General features: G+C 35.0%; 1 pseudogene; it reads right to left on the reverse strand.

Moving 5' to 3' along the window:
• The window catches only part of LOC139438275 (lysine-specific demethylase 6A-like), a 68,337-nt pseudogene that overhangs the window by 772 nt on the left and 48,943 nt on the right, over positions 1–18,622 (reverse strand).

Here is an 18,622-nt window from a genome sequence, read left to right on the forward strand (position 1 = left end):
TTACATACTTATGTGAAGATGTGGGTTCATTATCCAAATAGTCTTTTTGATGAGTTCTTTTCTCATTTTCTTCCTATAGTTCAAGCAAAAATATTCCTGCTTAGAATATTATATCATTTCCTAATTCACATGAATAAATGCTGATTTCTACATGAGTAGTGTTTGTTCAGAAACTAATTTTCTATAGGCTGATTTCATATGAAAATATCTTTAATGGTCACATTAAAGAAAAACTCAAGAAAACTCAAAGCTCAATAACATACTACTTAAACTTTCCCATCAGTCATAAAGTTAATATAAACCTCAGGTAATAGGATAATTTATAAGGGAAGTATGTGCCTATTCTAAATTTACTTTGAAAAAGTTTTCTAAATGACATCAATTTTCTTTACAGTGATAGCAAGTGAAATTTAAGAAGATATGAAAAATGAAAACAGTATGTGAAAAGAAAGAGAAATGTAAAAATAATTAAGGGGAAAAAAGATTATGCTATATGTAATAGCATATTACTTGGGGAGTGGACCTGGCCCAATGGATAGGGCATCTACCTACCACATGGGAGGTCTGCAGTTCAAACCCCGGGCCTCCTTGACCCATGTGGAGCTGGCCCATGTTCCGTGCTCATGTGCACAAGAGTGCTGTGCCACGCAGGGGTGTCCCCCACATAGGGGGGACCCCACGCAAAAGGAGGGTGCCCCACATTGAGCCACCCCATGCAAATAAAGCCCAGCCTACCCAGAAGTGGTGTCACACACACAAAGATCTGATGCACCAACATGACGCACCAAAAGAGACACAGATTACGGTGTTGCTGAGAATGCAAGAGGATGATGGATGTAGGATGACCAAATACCTGAAAGTAACTTGTTTCTCTCCCTGTTACTATGATACAAAGAAAAGAATTGTATGTAAATCAGAAGGTAATGAAATGCAACCCTCTCTTTGGGCCAAATTCCACTTTTGGTGGTCAAGAATATCCTGTTGAAGCATTGAAGTATGAAAATCAGCTTCAACCAGTTGGCCGGACCGGCACAGAAACAGCCCCTTGCTGTCCTCACTTCAACTTGCTTAATTAACATAGTAAAATTCCCACCCAGGGGAGGAGTTATCCACCCCTTTCTTGATCATGAATGTATGTGCAAGCATGATTTCCTGAGCATACTAATCACACAATTATATACCAACTATGTGTGTTCATTCATATGTATAAAAACTAATTAATAAAGCAAATGCTAAGTAATAACTTGGATATTTAAGCAAGGGTGAAACTGCAGCACGGGGAGTCAGGTCTGAGTCACTTTGGACTGGCCTTGGCTCCTTACCTCTGCGGATGTAATAAATGTGAGTTTGCCTAGCTCTCATGTTGAAGTTTACTTCATGCCATCTCTGGTTATCCATAAAGGCCTTGCTTTGAGGCCTAACAAGGACACAGAAGAACACACAGCAAATGGACAGGGGAGCAGACAATGGGGAGGTAGGGTGTGGAAGAAATAAATTTAAAAAAAATAAAAAATGTATACTTCCTTAATATCTGTGAAGTTTTTCACATTAAATGTTGATTGCTGCAAAAGATAATAAAATATTTTTTCTCTTTTTTCAGTTCCAAATATTGTAAAACAATTTACCTTAATCTCTGTTAGCTGCTTATTCTTTTCTGACAATACATAATCCTGTAGTTGAAGCACCTCAAAAGTAGAACAATTAACATTTTTTAAAAAAATGGGAACTCTACCACTCACAAAAAATTACATTAACAGCTTTTATTAAGTATCACTCAGAAAAGAACACAATATTTGCTTTAATTATTTCAACCAGATTAAAAAATGTGAACTGAGGGTTGACTTTCAAACATTTTCTAAACATAAACTAGTAGCAGATTAAAAATTTAAAGGTTTTAATCATTTCAGTTATAAAATTTTGATGAAGTTTAAAACAATAAAGATGAGCATTTAAGAAATAACATTTCTGCAACTTTAAATCTGTGATACTATTCAGAAGTTCTGTTTCATAGTTTAATAGAGATCTGAAAAAACAAACTAAAATATATTTAATAGGAAAATCACAATAGATACTTTACTTGCAAAAGATTTCACAAGGTTCGTAATTCTAAACCTATTTACTGTCTATTGAGTCTTTAATAACAATCCTATGGTTATGCTTTTTTGATAATTTTTATTCCCCACAAATTATGAGACATTTCTGTAAAATTTCTACTTTTCCCACTGAGATTCATCTTACGATACTAATGCTTTTGGTGAAGTGTCTTTCAGATTAAAAACAATGGAAACATGCCTGTATGTGTGAGATGCACACATAATTCCTTTCATAATTACAAGTGATATTCAGCAAATATTAAATAGAAATGGGTTATCCATCTAAATAGAAATATTACACAAATGAGGGAGATGCCTTGTTAAGACTAATTTTTATTTCTATATAATCATGTGTATTTAATCAAGTTAAAGTTTGTGAAAGTCTTGTTTAATAAGTTTGCAAATTATAAAATTTATGTATAATTTATATGCATAAAACAAATATTTTGCAGCGGTCATGTGCCCTTTTACAACTCCAATAAAAATCTCCATATTGAATACTTACTCTCAAAGACTCCTGAAATGAGGCAGCCTGGTACTGTACATATTCAGCAATTGTAGTATGAGATCTATTACTTTCACAACACCATATTTTCTTTGTTCCAGTAGGGTCCCAGTTTTCATCTACTGGTTGCAGCAACTGTGTCCTTCTACCATATGTTCATTGTTAGCTCCTACCAAAGTTTTGGTGAAGTCCAAGATCTTCATAGATAAATAAGTGTTGTTAGTAACTACAATTAAATTTGTAAATGTATTTCAAAAGTATTAAAAAAATAAAAAAGAAATAACACTTCATGGAGCTCCAGACATTTCCTAAAAGATTTCACTGAATCATGTGATGCTCAAATTTGCAAAACAATCCCTTGAAACCCTGGATCTAACCATAATGCTTCAGTACTCTGAAGAAGTATAGTATTTATAAGTAGGGTCTAATTTCATCTTTTTCCTATGTTCAAAACTTCTATTATCTGATAAAAAGCACTAACTTTGCATAGTTTATACAAAATTAAACATTTTAAATGCCTCTAAAATTTCAGCAATAATTTCACCTTTTTCTATTTATATCATATGCTTAAAATGTTATATATATAAGGGAAGAGGGGTGTGGGGAGACACCATCAAAATAAAAACTGAAAATCCTGGGGGAAAAAAAGTCCTGTATGATGATATGCATGACTCTCTTTTAAGTTCACAATTTTTACTATACAATTATGTTCATGTATGAATGGCATATGTAAATTTAAAAATATTTAATAGAAAAAAGATAATAGAGAAAACATACAAACTTTTTATCACTTTTAAAAGCTTACCTAACTTAAGAGCTCCAGCAAGGTCAGGGATTACTGTAACAGGGTTGTTAGGATTTGTACAAAATTGATGTAATGGAGGAAAGAAAGCATCACATTTATTTTCCAACTGCAAAATTAAATATTTTGTTAGATCTCAGAAAAATGACTCTTTAATTATTAATAGCAACTCCATATTCATTTTCTCATCCATCTGGCATTGTAAAATCTACAATGAATGCTAACAATTGATATTTTATTGGTATAAATTTTAATATTTTATCATTATCTCTTGATTTAAGAGACACTATTTAAGAGACTTTACTTTCATCATTATGATATAATAGGCCTAAAAATGTCTCTGGTGAATAAATTCATTTTAAAATTAGATTTATTTTTAAATGGTATTATCCATCTCTCATTATAATATTATGGTTCACAAAGTTATACTTAAAATTTTTAACTGTTTTAAGTATTTTCAGAGAGTTCTTTAAGTAGACTTCCATTATATTTTGAATGAAAACAACCATACACACTCCATGTAAATTAAAATAAAATACATGCCTGTGTTCTAATAAATCTTTTAAAAAAAATACAATTAGGAATTTTGCCTGAGGATTGATGACAGGTATTCTCATCCCTTGAATACTACATATTTACCCCAAAACTTTCAAGATATGTCCATGCATACTCTCTGATTTAAATACATACATATATAATTAGTGTGTTCTATTTTCTAAAGATATTAAATTCCAACACTGATTTCATTTATTTCTAAGAAACTGGGGCTCACATAAATACCAGGTGTGAGTAGATTCAATGTGTCCTTTGGCAAGGATGAGTATGGTGTAGACTGTAACCTTGGAGGTGGACATTTATCCAACAAAATGCTGCTGTTAGACAAACTGTTTTTACCAAGATTCCTTTTTTAAAAATTAGAAGAAACAAGGGCTGTATATTTATTTTGAAAACTAAGAGAAAAATAAGAAAGCCTAAATTAAATCCCAGTTTAATTATAGGGCATTTACAAATACACTGTAATTACAGGATATTTGGACTCGTAATTAAGAACATTTGATAATTTTTAAAATAATTTGAGTTCTTACATCATTTAAGAAAAATTAAACAAAATACATTATCTACATTTCATATAAATGAATGACAAAATTACACTCTTTACCCATAATTTTCCAATTTATTCTCTAACCTAAAGAACAAATATGGACCCCAATTTTTCCTTTAATATCTTTTACCCTTTGGTTTTCACCAATAAATATTTAAACAATAACTTGCACCAAAAGTCTAGATATCAATATTACCATTAGTAAAATTTGTCTCTTTGTCAATTTTGCTACCCCTTTTTCATTGTGCTAATGAAAACAAAGGCTTGAAAGTTTTGACTCAAGAATGTTATTACCTTTTTTGTTTTTTCCATTAATTTCATTAGATATTAACTCTCAATGAAATATTTAATTTTCCCCATGAAGTTAGATATAGCTCTGCTACATATATATTTTATTAAATGGTTATTACTATAAAAATTCCTTCCTTCCTTCCTTCCTTCCTTCCTTCCTTCCTTCCTTCCTTCCTTCCTTCCTTCCTTCCCTCTTTCTTCCTTTCTTTCCTTTCTTTCTTTCGCATTGAGGTGGAGAAAGTGGCCACAGTAGCCGCTGAGGATAGGGAGAGAAAGAAGAGATATGATGTGGGAGGATTTTCAGGACTTGGAGTTGTCCTGGGTGGTTATTACCTTTTTAAAGCCAGCACTCAGCTTCCTTGAGTTGGTTTGATTTATTTTGCTTGTTTTTTGTTTTTCTCAGGAGGCAAGGCAAGGGGAACCCAACGTAGAGCCTCCCATGTGGGAGTTAGGCATTCAACCACTTTAATTATTGAATTTTGTTTTATAAATACAAGAGTGTGAAATTGCTTATTAAACTAAATAAGTTATAACTAACAATTAAGAATATAAGCTAGGGAAACGGACTTTGGCCCAGTGGTTAGGGCGTCCGTCTACCATATGGGAGGTCCGCGGTTCAAACCCCGGGCCTCCTTGACCCGTGTGGAGCTGGCCATGCGCAGCGCTGATGCATGCAAGGAGTGCCGTGCCACGCAAGGGTGTCCCCCACGTGGGGGAGCCCCACGCGCAAGGAGTGCGCCCATAAGGAGAGCCGCCCAGCGTGAAAAGAAAAAGGTGCAATGGACACAACCAATCCAGTGTCCACATAGAAGAGGTGGCATTGGATTGGGAAAAGTGGACATAATGGACAAAGGGTATGGGGAAAGGCAGGAAGAGATGAGAGGTGGAGGCGTCTTCGGGACATGGAGCTGCCCTGGATGGTGCTTCAGAGGTAATCACCGGACATTGTAAATCCTCACAGGGCCTACATGATGGAATAGAGGAGAGTATGGGCCATGATGTGAACCAATGTATATGAGGTGCAGAGGTGCCCAAAGATGTACTTACCAAATCCAATGGATGTGTCATGATGATGGGAACGAGTGTTGTTGGGGGGGGGAGAGGGGGGGTGGGGGGGTGGGGTTGAATGGGACCTCACATATATATTTTTAATGTAATATTATTACAAAGTCAATAAAAAATTAAAAAAAAAAAAAAAAAAAAAAAAAAAAGAAAGAGCAGCCTGTCCAGGAATGGCGCCGCCCACACTTCCCGTGCCGCTGACGACAACAGAAGCGGACAAAGAAACAAGACGCAGCAAATAGACACCAAGAACAGACAACCAGGGGAGGGGGGGAAATTAAATAAATAAATAAATCTTTAAAAAAAAAAAAAAAAAAAAAAAAAAAGAATATAAGCTAAAGCACTACCCAAATTTCAACATCTCTTCACAATGCATGATGATCATGTAATTTTTAGAGTTAGGTATGATACACATTAAATTTTGAAATTTAAATACATAATGGACCTAAATTATAAACTGCACAGGTGTTTTGTTTTTAACAAACAGAAAAATGCTGCACTGTACCTGATAAAGGAATAATTCAAGTAACTTCATTAAACTAATGGGATTAAAATGCCAATTATAATTTATACAATAAAGAAACTGATTTCACTGCCTATGACACGTGTCACTTTTATATTTTAAACAAAATATGGTTCATTTGTTTGATTACATGAAGCTTGTTTATAGTCAGCAGTTAAGATGCAATATATCATAAAAACTATTTGAAGTGATTTTGAGAATGATCCAGTGTTAAAATTGTACTTGAAAACATGTTTATGCTAACTTACGTGCTACCAAAATTGAAGCTTATTCAACATCCATGATATGAGAAATGAGACTAGAAAGCATAAACAGTATAGTCACTGCAGTTTGTACATTTGTGTGATAGAAAAAAGTGGTTACATAGAAAATTAAATCAATGGAAAGTGCAAATGTCTGTATTATAAAGATGTAGCAAATAGAAGGGAGCCAAATTCAAGTTTTCTATCACTTGAATATTGTGAGAATCTTAGGTGCTGTAATTCATATACTTTCAATTTACAGCACTGACTGCACAAGCAAGATGAAACAAATGAGAGCTAGTTTAAAAAAGACAAACTAGGAATATAGGAACAGAATACTCAGAATAAATAGTGCTATATCTTATCTAGCAGTTTTTTAATATGTCAAATATTTACTACCTATGGCCAAGTCAGAAATTAGGAATTTTTGTGAAAGCCACTAATCTATGGGAAATATCAATCTTTCTCCCTTAAAATATACTATTACCCTAATTCAAAAGGACAGCCCTGTTGACAAGAGAAATAGACTATTTTTTGAACATGTATATGCCTAAAATTGTTGGAGACAAAATAGTGAACCTCACCAGAATTATTCAGTGAGAAAAAAATGAAGGTGAAGAAAAACTCAGGTTTGGAAAAGATTAACAGTTTAACCCATTCTGAAAACTTCTTAATCATTAGTTTATTTGTTATTGGAGAAATTAGTCAATATTTTAAAACTTCTTTTAAAAAGTGCTTTTTAAATATAGCTTTCTTTAAAATTCCAAGTTTATCATTTGGTAGAGAAATGAAAAGTTACTTTACAGATAAAACTCATGTACAATTAATTATATTTCCTCATGAAGTTTCTTAATCAGGGACATTAAATCATAAAGTCTATGTTTCTTTATCACTTCTTTTTACTTTCAGACTTCTGTTTAGTACAGATATTATTGAAAGAATCAATATGGACCTGACATGACAAATACCATTTCTTACTGGTTCTTTCTCAGCCTCAAAATAATTTTTACCCCAATTTTTCATAAACTGTTCCTTCCTTTCTACAATCTTTCCTCTTTCCTTCCCCTTCCTTTTTGGGGTGGGAGGTGGGTATCTTTAGTAAACCGAGAGATACACTTTCTGGAATAATCCATGTAGCCACAGAAATGGCTGAACATGGCTGTTCTCTTCAGAATGACTAACAGACCTCTCATGTTTTCTTTCTGTTTTCCCCTCCTCTGTGCCCATTTTATTACCTCATCAAATGAGACAAAATGTTTTTTCAAATATAAACAAAGTGGAATATTAATAATCAATGAGATTCATATCTACTCAAAACTCCAACAACTTCCAGAAAAGAAAATGAGTAGTAGGGTTTTCCAGGCCTTGCAATTATCTATGAAATATGATTTAAGCTTTGTGACAATCTTCAAAATAAAGTCAATCACACTGAAACTTATAATCCTAGAAATCAGAAGAGGGAAATGGCATTACACAAAGACATATCTCAGATTACCCAAATGCTTGTCACATCACATACATTGATAAGGTATAACCAGAAGACTGAAGCATAACCAAGAACCTTATTAAGCTGTTATTTTAAATAAGTAAATATATCAACCTTTGGTGAACTTTGCATTTCTTAAGTGATTCAAATTATAAATGAGATTTTTTAATGGGACCATTAGTCAACAATTTCACTTTGTGAGGAACATACCCACGTTAACCTGCATGCTTTCAGTACTTCTGCTGAACTGGAATATATGGACACAGACACTGATGGTATGATCTGAGAACTAGGTTTGTAGCTAATTTGAGGGAAATCTGTTTCTTTGTGGCTCTGTGAGTCCTCTACCCCTTCTCCATTGGTTCTATGTAGCTCACAGTGAGGACTATTAAGGCTGGGAACACTTTGTGTGGTCATCTGCTCAGTTGACTTAGGAGACGGAGTTGCTGTGGAAATGGCTGAAGATGGTGAAGAGGTAACAGAATCGCCAGTTTTTGTACAAATAGCTGGGAAGATGTTATTTGTCACAGGGTCTGGTATCTACATTGTCACTGGCCTTTCCAATCATCAAGGTGGAAAGCCGAGAATCATCTGAAATTAGTAAATTTGGTGACATGGAATCTCCATGGTTAGGACTGAAAGAACCATCTGGTATCAGCTGATGAACATGATTAGGATGTTCCTTGACACTGGCACAGCCATCGGATGACCCTTCACTGTGCCTGCTCTTATCAGGCACTAAGGATGTATTTCTTGACGGCTTGCTGCTCTCTTTGGTAAGAGTAATGACTTGTTGTCCACCTGAGGTAGCCGTGTGAGAGGTGAAGGGACTGAGAGCAGATCCCTCTGTTAATGAATTACTAGGCAGGGTGGAATGTCCCTTCTGATTTTGAATACTAGTGCTAGCTGATTGGAGATTCTGGGGAGGTCTAGTGAAACAGAGATTGTTCACCATTAGGGTCTGCCAAATGTGAACTCTGATCTCTCTGAAGCTCCTAGAAAGAAACAGAAAGCAAAAATAGGTTTAAAATTTAAATTTTCAACTTTGATTTAAATATTTGAATATTAAAAATCATAACTGAAAAATGAAAAGAAGAAACACATTCCTATGGTCATTATCATTTAAAGCCAAGGACACAAATCAAAATGAACCAAATCACTGGTCCAAGATATATACATTTAATAAAGGTAAACTATATATTCATTAGTCTTTAAAAATCATCAAGGGGAACAGGTGAAGCTCAATGTTTGAAATGCCTGCTTTTCTCTAATAAGGTTCTGGGTTCAATCCCCAGCACCAACTTAAAAAGGAAAATCACCATTAAAACTGTTAAGACAATAGTAATCCTTAATCAAAGGCAAAATTACTAACTCTATGAATATATTTCAAGAAACAGATTCCACAGATTCCACTCATATGTCTAAAGACATTTGAAATATAGCATCTCTCCACTAAGGATTTATAAAGAGATATAGAGGTAAGTTTCCCCAAATTCAGCTAATTAGAGAATATGATCATACTGGAAAAGTATTTTGAGGGAGAAGTTACCATAGTACTGAATTTAGAGGAAAGTTATTTCATGGGATGAATTACACAATGAAATAAGATGAATAATTCTGCTTAGATTATAGCCTTAGAGTCACAAACTGCTCTGAGAAGACTTTCTTTTATTTTACTGAAAAAGAAAACATATTTCTCAGCAATAATAATTAAGAAATACGGGGATAGGCAAACAATAATTTAATAGTTTCCACATGATTCTAATAACAACATATCAAAAATAAATACTGTTGAAAGATTATTTAAACATTAATATATTTTTAAGCTTTCTAGAATATTGGCATACTATATTTAACTTAGATGTTAGAGTTCAGCTATTTTTAAAAATTTGAAACAATTCAGTTAATATCCTAGAATAATTTGCTCCAACAACAGTTATTCAGTTAATATTGAGGGATATAGTTATTTTGTACTTTATATCTACAGAAGTTGTAGGTTTATGGAAAAATCATGCATAACATAAAGTTTCCATATACACCCCATTATTAACACTTTGCCTTGGAAATGTTAAAATATTATGTTCAGAATATGAAAGAGAAATTTTAAACCCTAGAGACATTTTAGAATTGTTCTTTTTAAGCTGGTGATTGCTTCAAAGGCAAGGATAAAGTCATTTTACTTACACATGAAAATAAATTTGTCAAAGTATAAAATAATAAAAATTTATTTTATAAGCTATTTTAACTTTTGAAGTCAGCCAGGATGCCTGTGAAATACAATTCTATAATTTAAAAAAACATCTCTGAATACAATGTTTCTAAGTAAAAATATTACTTATGATTAATTTGTTTACTTAAAAATCAGGTATTTTAAAAGAATGAGTAAGAACGCAAAAGGATGCAATTTGGTTTTTAATTAGTGAATAAGAAAGTAAAGAAATAATTACAGAAATAATTTAACAGTAATTCTTCAGTTGAATAAACTGTTTCCATAAAATAAAAATACCAAATGCTGTACTCAAATCACATTCAAAATACCACAAAAAAGGGACGTGGGCAGAAAAATTAAAAACCCACTCTTTATCATCATTGTCAAACACTGACATCATCAAAATTACAATTCAGAGGTTATCATTTAGCAAGTAAGGAGACAAGTGAAAAAGTAACACTGCTGTTATTTCTTTAGCAAAAAAATATTTTAAGGTAGAAAGAGCCCAAAGAAAATTTAAAGCAAAGGAAGACTTGAAAACTTCCTGCAACTTCAAATACATTCCCCAATCTATACAAAGCTCCATAAGCAGATGACAGTACACTAATGGCACAACCACTTGCTCTCATAATTAGCTGACCACCTATGCACAAACTATGCACAAATGTAAGAAACTCAGGGACCTATTTCTAAAAAATAAAATAAAAGGCTAAAACCAAAGAATAGAGATAAAAATTGGTGCATTGTGTAAGGGAGATTTCACAAACACATTTTTGCAAGTTATACAAGTTACTAAAAAAAAGGAATGGAAGGAATAAATTTCAGAAAAATAAAACCAAAAACACGCACAAAGAAAAACACACAAATTGAAAAAACAATTTTAAAGACCCAGGATTACAATACAATATTACATACAATAAGCAAAAAAAAGACTACCATTTAATACATCAAATTCAAACTGCTAAAAGCTGACAGAGGAATATCCAAAAGCAGCCCAGGAAAATAACTCACCACTTTAAGAGAGTATTTAAAGTATTACTATAACACTTGAGGGTGAAAAGACAGAATGTCTGCTTCCATCACTGTTAATAAACTTTATACCAAAAGTACTAGAAAAAATTTCAAGGCAAGAAAATGCCATAAAGAATATCCAAAATGGTAAAGAAGCAGATAATGTGATGATTTATGCAATTACCACAGAAAACTTCAAACCTACTAAAGCTAATAAATTCAGCAAAATTCTGGGGAACAAGACTTAACAAGTACCCCCTCCCCCCCCCTTCCTCCCCCCCCGTCCCCATATACATATCTAGGAACAATTTAACCAAGGAAATAAAAAGATTTGTACAATCTGAAAGAAAAAAAATGCAAACGAAGAATTCATTATTTAGTAATTTTGTCCTTCAAATAGAAAAATGAGTTTAAAATATGCACCAACATAAACTAAAAGAGTCTGGCTTTGTAGCAAGCAATAAAGGGAGATTAACAACAGGAAAGAAAGAGAAGCTTGGAGGAGAGTATAGAAGGGAGGACTTCAATGGAGAATGGAAAACCAAAAGATTAAAAAGACAGAAGAAAATAAGATAAAAGCCAACAATAAAATGGTGGAAGTAAATAATGTTTTATCAATAATATAATTGAATATATGGATTAAACACACAATCAAAAGAAATCGGCTGACAGAATGGATAAAAAAACATGAGCCATCCATATGCTGTCTATAAGAAACTTAGCTTAGACCCAAAGAAACAGACCATCTGAAGGTGAAAGGTTAGAAAAAGATATTCCATGCAAACATCAACCAAAAGAGAGCATGGGCAGTTTTAATGGTGTCAGACAAAAAAAGACTCTAAATTCAAAAGTGTTATATGACATAGAAGAAGGTCATTATATACTAAGAAAAGGACAATCCACCAGGAAGGAGTAACTCATAAATGGCTATGCTGCTAACAAAGGTGTCCCAAAACACATGAGGTAAACTCTGGCAAAACTTGGCAAAACTGAAGGGAGAAATAGATATCTCTAAAATAATTAGTTGGAGATTTCATGTAACACTCACATCATTAGATAGAAGTACTAGACAGAAGATCAACAAGGAAAGAGAGAATTTGAACAATATTATAAACCAGCTGGACCTAACAGACATATACAGAACACTGCATGCCAAATCAGTGGATTAAACCAATGTTCACAGATCTTTCTCTCTGAGATAGACCACATAATGGGTCACAAAGGAGGTCTCAATGAAATAAAAGGAATGAAATTATTCAAAGCACCTTGAAGCTGGAATTAAGTTGGAAATCAGAACTATTTGGGAAGAGAAAATTAAAAAATGTGTGGAGACTAAACAACACACTCCTAAATAGTGGATGAAAGAAAAAATTGTAAGGGAAATTAGTAAATATCTTGAGATGAATGAAAATGAGACCAAAACTTCTTTAAAAATTAGTAAAAAAAATTAACTATAGAAAACAAACTTATGGGTTACAGCAAAGGCTGAGAGGGAAAATAATAACCCTAAACACTTATATTAAGAAAGAAGAAAAATGAAGAAATCAAGGAAAAAAAGTCATTTACAATAGCAATGAAAAGTCTCCAATACCTAAGAACAAATTTAACTAAAGATGTAAATGGCTCTTAGGCAGAAAACTATAAAACCCTGTTAAAGGAAATCAAAAAGACCTAAATGGAAGAATATTGCCTGTTCATGCACAGGAAGACTAAACTTCACTAAAAAGTATATCCTACCCTAACTGAGTTACAGATTTAATGCAATCACAATAAAAATTACCAAACTATTTTTTACTGAATTGGAAAAGCTAACTGTGGAATTTATTTGGAAGAGCAAGTGGCACCAAGTAGCCAGAGACATACTGAAAAAGAAAAACAAAATAGGAGGACTCACACTACCTAATTTAAAAACATATTAGGTAAGTGCAAAAGGAATTGCAGTTTTAGACTGTGAATTTTAAATTCTTATAACTAGGCTCAGAGAAGGAGATTTGGCTCAACTGATAGGGCATCCACCTACCATATAAGGGGTCAAATGTTCAAACCTAGGGCCTCCTGACCCATGTGGTGAGCTGGTCTATGCACAGTGCTGATGTGCACAAGGAGTGCCATGCCACACAGGGGTGTCTCCTGCATAGGTGAGCCCCACATGCAAGGAGTGCACCCCTCAAGGAGAGCCACTCCTTGCAAAAAAGTATAGCCTGCCCAGGAGTGGCACTGCACACACAGAGAGCTGATGCTTCAAGATGACACAACAGAAAGAGACACAGATTCCTGGTCCCACTGAAAAGAATACAAACACAGACATAAGAACACACAGAAAATGGACACAGAGAGCAGACAACAGGGGGGAGAGGGAGAAATAAAAATAAAATTTTTATTAATCAAAATAGGAACCATTAAAATAAAAACATTTTTTGTGAATGAGAAAACAGTTTGTTGATTCCATAAGCATAAAAATCCATGCTTTGGATTCAACAAACTCTGGGAAAGCAGTTTCTGCACTTTGTTGGTTGTGGAAGTGTGTTCCCTGCAAAAGTTGTTGAGATGCTTCCAGAAGTGGCTGGGGAGAGGTCAGGTGATTATGGTTGATGAGGAAATACTTCATAGCCTGATTCATTCAACTTTTGAAGCACTGGTGGTGAGACATGCAGTTGGGCACTGTTATGGAGAAGAATTGGACCCTTTCTGTTGACCAATGCCAGCTATAGGCATTGCAGTTTTCTGTGCATCTCATCAATCTGCCAAGTATACATCTCAGACGTAAAGGTTTAGTTGAGATTCAGAAGGCTGTAGTGCATCAGACTGGAAGTAGATCACCAACAATGACCATGACCATTTTTTGATGCAAGTTTGGACTTATGAAGTGCTTTGGAGCTTCTTCTTGGTCCAACTGCTGAGCTGGTTATCACTGGTTTTTGTATAAAATTCACATTTTGTCATACATCGCAATCCGACTGAGGAATGCTTCAGTGTTGTTCCATAGAATAAAATAAGATGACAGTTCAAAATGACTTTTTAAAAATTTATTTTGGTCAGCTCATGAGGCACCCACTTATAGAGCTTTTCTGCCTTTCCAATTTCCTTCAAATGCTCAGTGACCACAGAATGGGCAATTTTGAGTCTTTGGCAACTTCCTATGTAGCTGTAAGAGCGTCAGCTTCAATGACTGCTCTGAATTGGTCATTGTCAAGTTATGTAGGCTGGCCACTTGCTCCTCATTTTCAAGGCTCTTGTCTCCTCTCCAAAACTTCTTGAGCCACCATTGCACTGTACGTTCACTAGCAGTTCCTGGACAAATGTGTTGTTGATGTTGTCTCTGCTGCTTTACAAACCATTCTGAACTCACATAAGAAAATTTATCAAATTTGCTAACATCATTTCCACAGTTTAAAATAAGTATCAACAGCAAGTAATAAGTTCTTAGCAAAAAATAAAGTGAGAAATGCACATTAAAATGATGTATGTAACATAACCACATTTATTTAAGAATATATGCCAATATCAAATAAGAAACATAAACAATGGAAAACAGTAATTACTTTTGCACCGACCTAATACTGCAAAGTTACAGTGGTCAAAACTGCATGTTATTGGCACAAGGATAGCCTAACTGATCAGTGGAACTGATCTGAGAGTTCTGCTATAGATACATGTACATTCAACTGATATTTGACAAGGCCACCAAGCCTACTCAACTGGGAGAGAATGGCTTCTTCAACAAACGGTGCTTGTAGAACTGGATATTCATATTCAAAAGATTGAGAGAGAGGCACTATCTGACACCTTATATAAAACGTGATGGAGGAGGCATGGGAAGAGTTTCACCTGGGGCGTAACTATAAGTCATATAAATGTGTTCAAGTGTTTATGGGGCACTGTCATGGTGGGTGGAGATCTACAGGATAACTGAAAGAATATCCAATTCCCATCCTGGGGAGTTCTGCCACAACTTCTAATGGCAGAGCAAGAATGCTCAGTACAGTGGCAGGGACTGGTGAAGGAGGAAGGACCATTCTTGGGTCCATGTTGATGATTGTACTATGAATCATTCCTTTTTTTTTTTTCAGAAATGCGTTGTTGTTTTTTCCCTAGTTTTTTTTAAAGATACATAGATCACAAAAAAAGTTACATTAAAAAATATGAGTTTCCTGTATACCCTACACCCATCCCCCCACTACTTCCTCATCAACAACCTCTTTTATCACTGTGACACATTCATTGCATTTGGTGAATATATTTTGGAGCACTGCTACATTGCATGGATTATAGTTTATTGTAGCTCACACTCTCCTCCAGGCAATTCAGTGGGATAAAGCAGGATATGTCATGTCCAGCATTTGTCTCTGCAATACCATTCGGGACAACTCCAAGTCCCGAAAATGCCCCCACATCACATCTCTTCTTTCCCTTCTCAGCCCTCAGCAACTCCTGTGGCCACTGTCTCCACATCAAGGATAAAATTTCTTGCATTGTTTGAGTCACAATAGTTCTATAGTAGGATATCAGTAAGCCCACTCTAATCCATATTTTATTCCTCTATCTTGTCAGCCCTTGGATTGTGATGTCCATTCTACCTCTAAATCTAGAGGGGGCTTAGATTCCACCTGCCTGATGGATGGGATTTTCCTGCTTGCCATGGTAGGCACCCTCGGTTCTCTGGTGTGGTGGTTACCCATCTTCACTTCCCTGTTAGCTGACTGGGTAAACCCAATGAGCCAGAGCATAGGTGTTGCAACACTGCTTAGTCTCAGGTCCTAGACAGCACATGCCAGTCCAGAGAGTCAAGTCTCCTGAGTATTCACCAACCCTACCACCAATGACAGGTTCAATAAAAGTGACAGAAGTTATGACCCCAGTGGGTGATTTTGAGTCTTTCCTTTGAAATTTAATCTTAGCCAAGTATTGTATTTTACCTAAGAGATACCTCCTGAGAGCCTCATTTGTGGGAAACAAAGGAATGTTGTTTCCATGGAAGCAAGTTACTTTCTGACTACTGGGTCATGCTGTCCCTAGAGATATACCTGCAGGTGGCTAATCTCTCTGGGAAACATAACATTCCAGCAGAATCCAGACTTGATATCTCAAGTAACCTGGGCAACAAGATTAATGAGTATCTTTGTTTCAATAATATAATAGAACATTATGAGCTTTGGTAACTATCTAATTCACTGTGCTAGTAAGAATGAGGTAATGGGAATAGTTAGCTAGAATAGTTCCTGCTTCTCACGGCCTGTTGGGGTATATAAGCAAGCCCCTGAGATTAATAAACTTGTCTAATGAGCTTGAGACTTCAATGCTCGCAGATTCCGTGAACCCAATATTTCTTTGCCTTTCATTCACAATTCTGTTGGGTCCTTTGACTCCAACAAGTGGTGCCCAATGTGGGGCCCAAGGCTATAACTTCAGCAGAGATTCTTCCACAACAGTATCAGGAATGCGGAAACAGAAAAGCCTTCTTTAAGGTAAGAGCATCAATCAGCAGTAACCTGGGTTTGGCATTGCAGTGTGTTAATATATTTTAATGTTGTTTCCACTAGCATCAGGGTATGGGTAATCAGCCAGGATGCTTGGAAGAATATTCACAAGTTTTAAAAACACTTTTACCTACAGTTGGCATCACAGTAAAAACAGCAGATTCATGACAAAATGTGGCATTGGTGTGGAAAAAGTGGCCATGGTGGCTGCTGGGTGCAGGGAATGGGAGGAAGAGATGAGATGTGGAGGCATTATTGGGACTTGGAGTTGTCCTGGGTGGTGATGCAGGGACAATTGCCAGACATTGTATGTCCTCCCATGGCCCACTGGATGGAACATGGGAGAGTGTAGGCTATGGTGTGGACAGCTGGCCATGGGGTGCAGCGATGCCCAGAGATGTATTCACCAGATGCAGCGGATGTTTCATGATGATGGGGGAGAGTGTTACTGTGGGGGGAGTGGTGGGGTGGGGGCAGTGGGGGTGAATGGGGACCTCATATTTTTTAATGTTATATTTTCTAAAAAATGAATAAATAAAATTAAATTTAAAAAAAACAAACAGCAGATTTACTTGAGCTTTTTGCCTTAGTTCAGAAACATTGTTACTGGTTTCAGACTCAGGAGTGTAATGTTTGAAATTTGAAACAGTGGAAACATGTAATGAATGCTTTACGAAGAGCATATCAAAAAAGGGAATTCATTCCATTATCAGCATGGGCCTTATGCCACCAGATAGTGGCAGCCTTAGATCCTTTACAGTCTAAAGAAGGAGAGAAAGATGAAATTACTATATTTTCTAAGCCCATAAGTAAATGTGAAATGAAAGAAAGTAAATTGGAACAAGAACAGGAACTTGAGACAAATGGGGAATCATCAGGTTTTTTCCCCCATCCTGATATTAACCCTTTCATCAATAAAAGCTCAGTGAAGTGTCCTAATGAAATATATTCTGTGTATCCAGTACAATCCTCTGCACCTACTGAATTGTCTTCTGTTACTAAGCCTAAATTAGAAATGTTTTCAGATGTTGCCAATGCTTTGCCTTATGTTAAACAATTATTATCTGCTTTCACTGTAACATTACATGTGATACCACCAGATACAAAGAATCTGCAAGGGGGTATTGAGTTTCATCCTGAGCCAATATCTTTTAAACTATTGAAAGATTTAAAATGGGTAAAGATACTAAATAAAGTCCTTGTTAGTGAAATCAGGCTTGTAAGAAAGCGCTCTGTTAAAGTGTTAACTAAAATAAAGAAACTGTTCTGGCAGCAACTCTTTAAACCCCCTGCTGTCTACATGACAATGTAGCTGTGGGCTAGTTGGGGTTAATAGAGTTAAGCCACTGAAAAAAGAGAAAAATGTGGCAACATTGGTATTCTGTTTTGTTTTCATGCTAATTCTAATTGGGCGTATTTAACCAAGATAATAAAATTAGTACAAAATTTTTATCAGGGTTTAAAAAGGAATTTTCAGTTTTAAATCAATAGTTTACTCCTGAATTTCAAGTCTCAGTATAGTCTTATAGAGCAATAATCCAAAAATGTGTGTTAACGGTCTGTCTAAACTGCTAAATAAGAGTTTAGCTACATTTCTGCTGCTCAAATTATCTTAACTGATTGCTGATAACTAATAAAAATGTTTCCAAGCACAAGCTTGCATGTTACAGGCAACATGGATTCCAGAAGAAATCTTAAAAGGTAAAATCTAAGATGTGATATTACAGAGAACTTAAAAACAGCTATACCAAGAAAGTAAGAATTATGGGTTAATTGTAAACTGTATGTTTCTTTTACTGTGTTGTGATTATTCTGTTTG

This window comes from Dasypus novemcinctus, chromosome Y (assembly GCF_030445035.2).
Source record: "Dasypus novemcinctus isolate mDasNov1 chromosome Y, mDasNov1.1.hap2, whole genome shotgun sequence".
Taxonomy (NCBI): domain Eukaryota; kingdom Metazoa; phylum Chordata; class Mammalia; order Cingulata; family Dasypodidae; genus Dasypus; species Dasypus novemcinctus.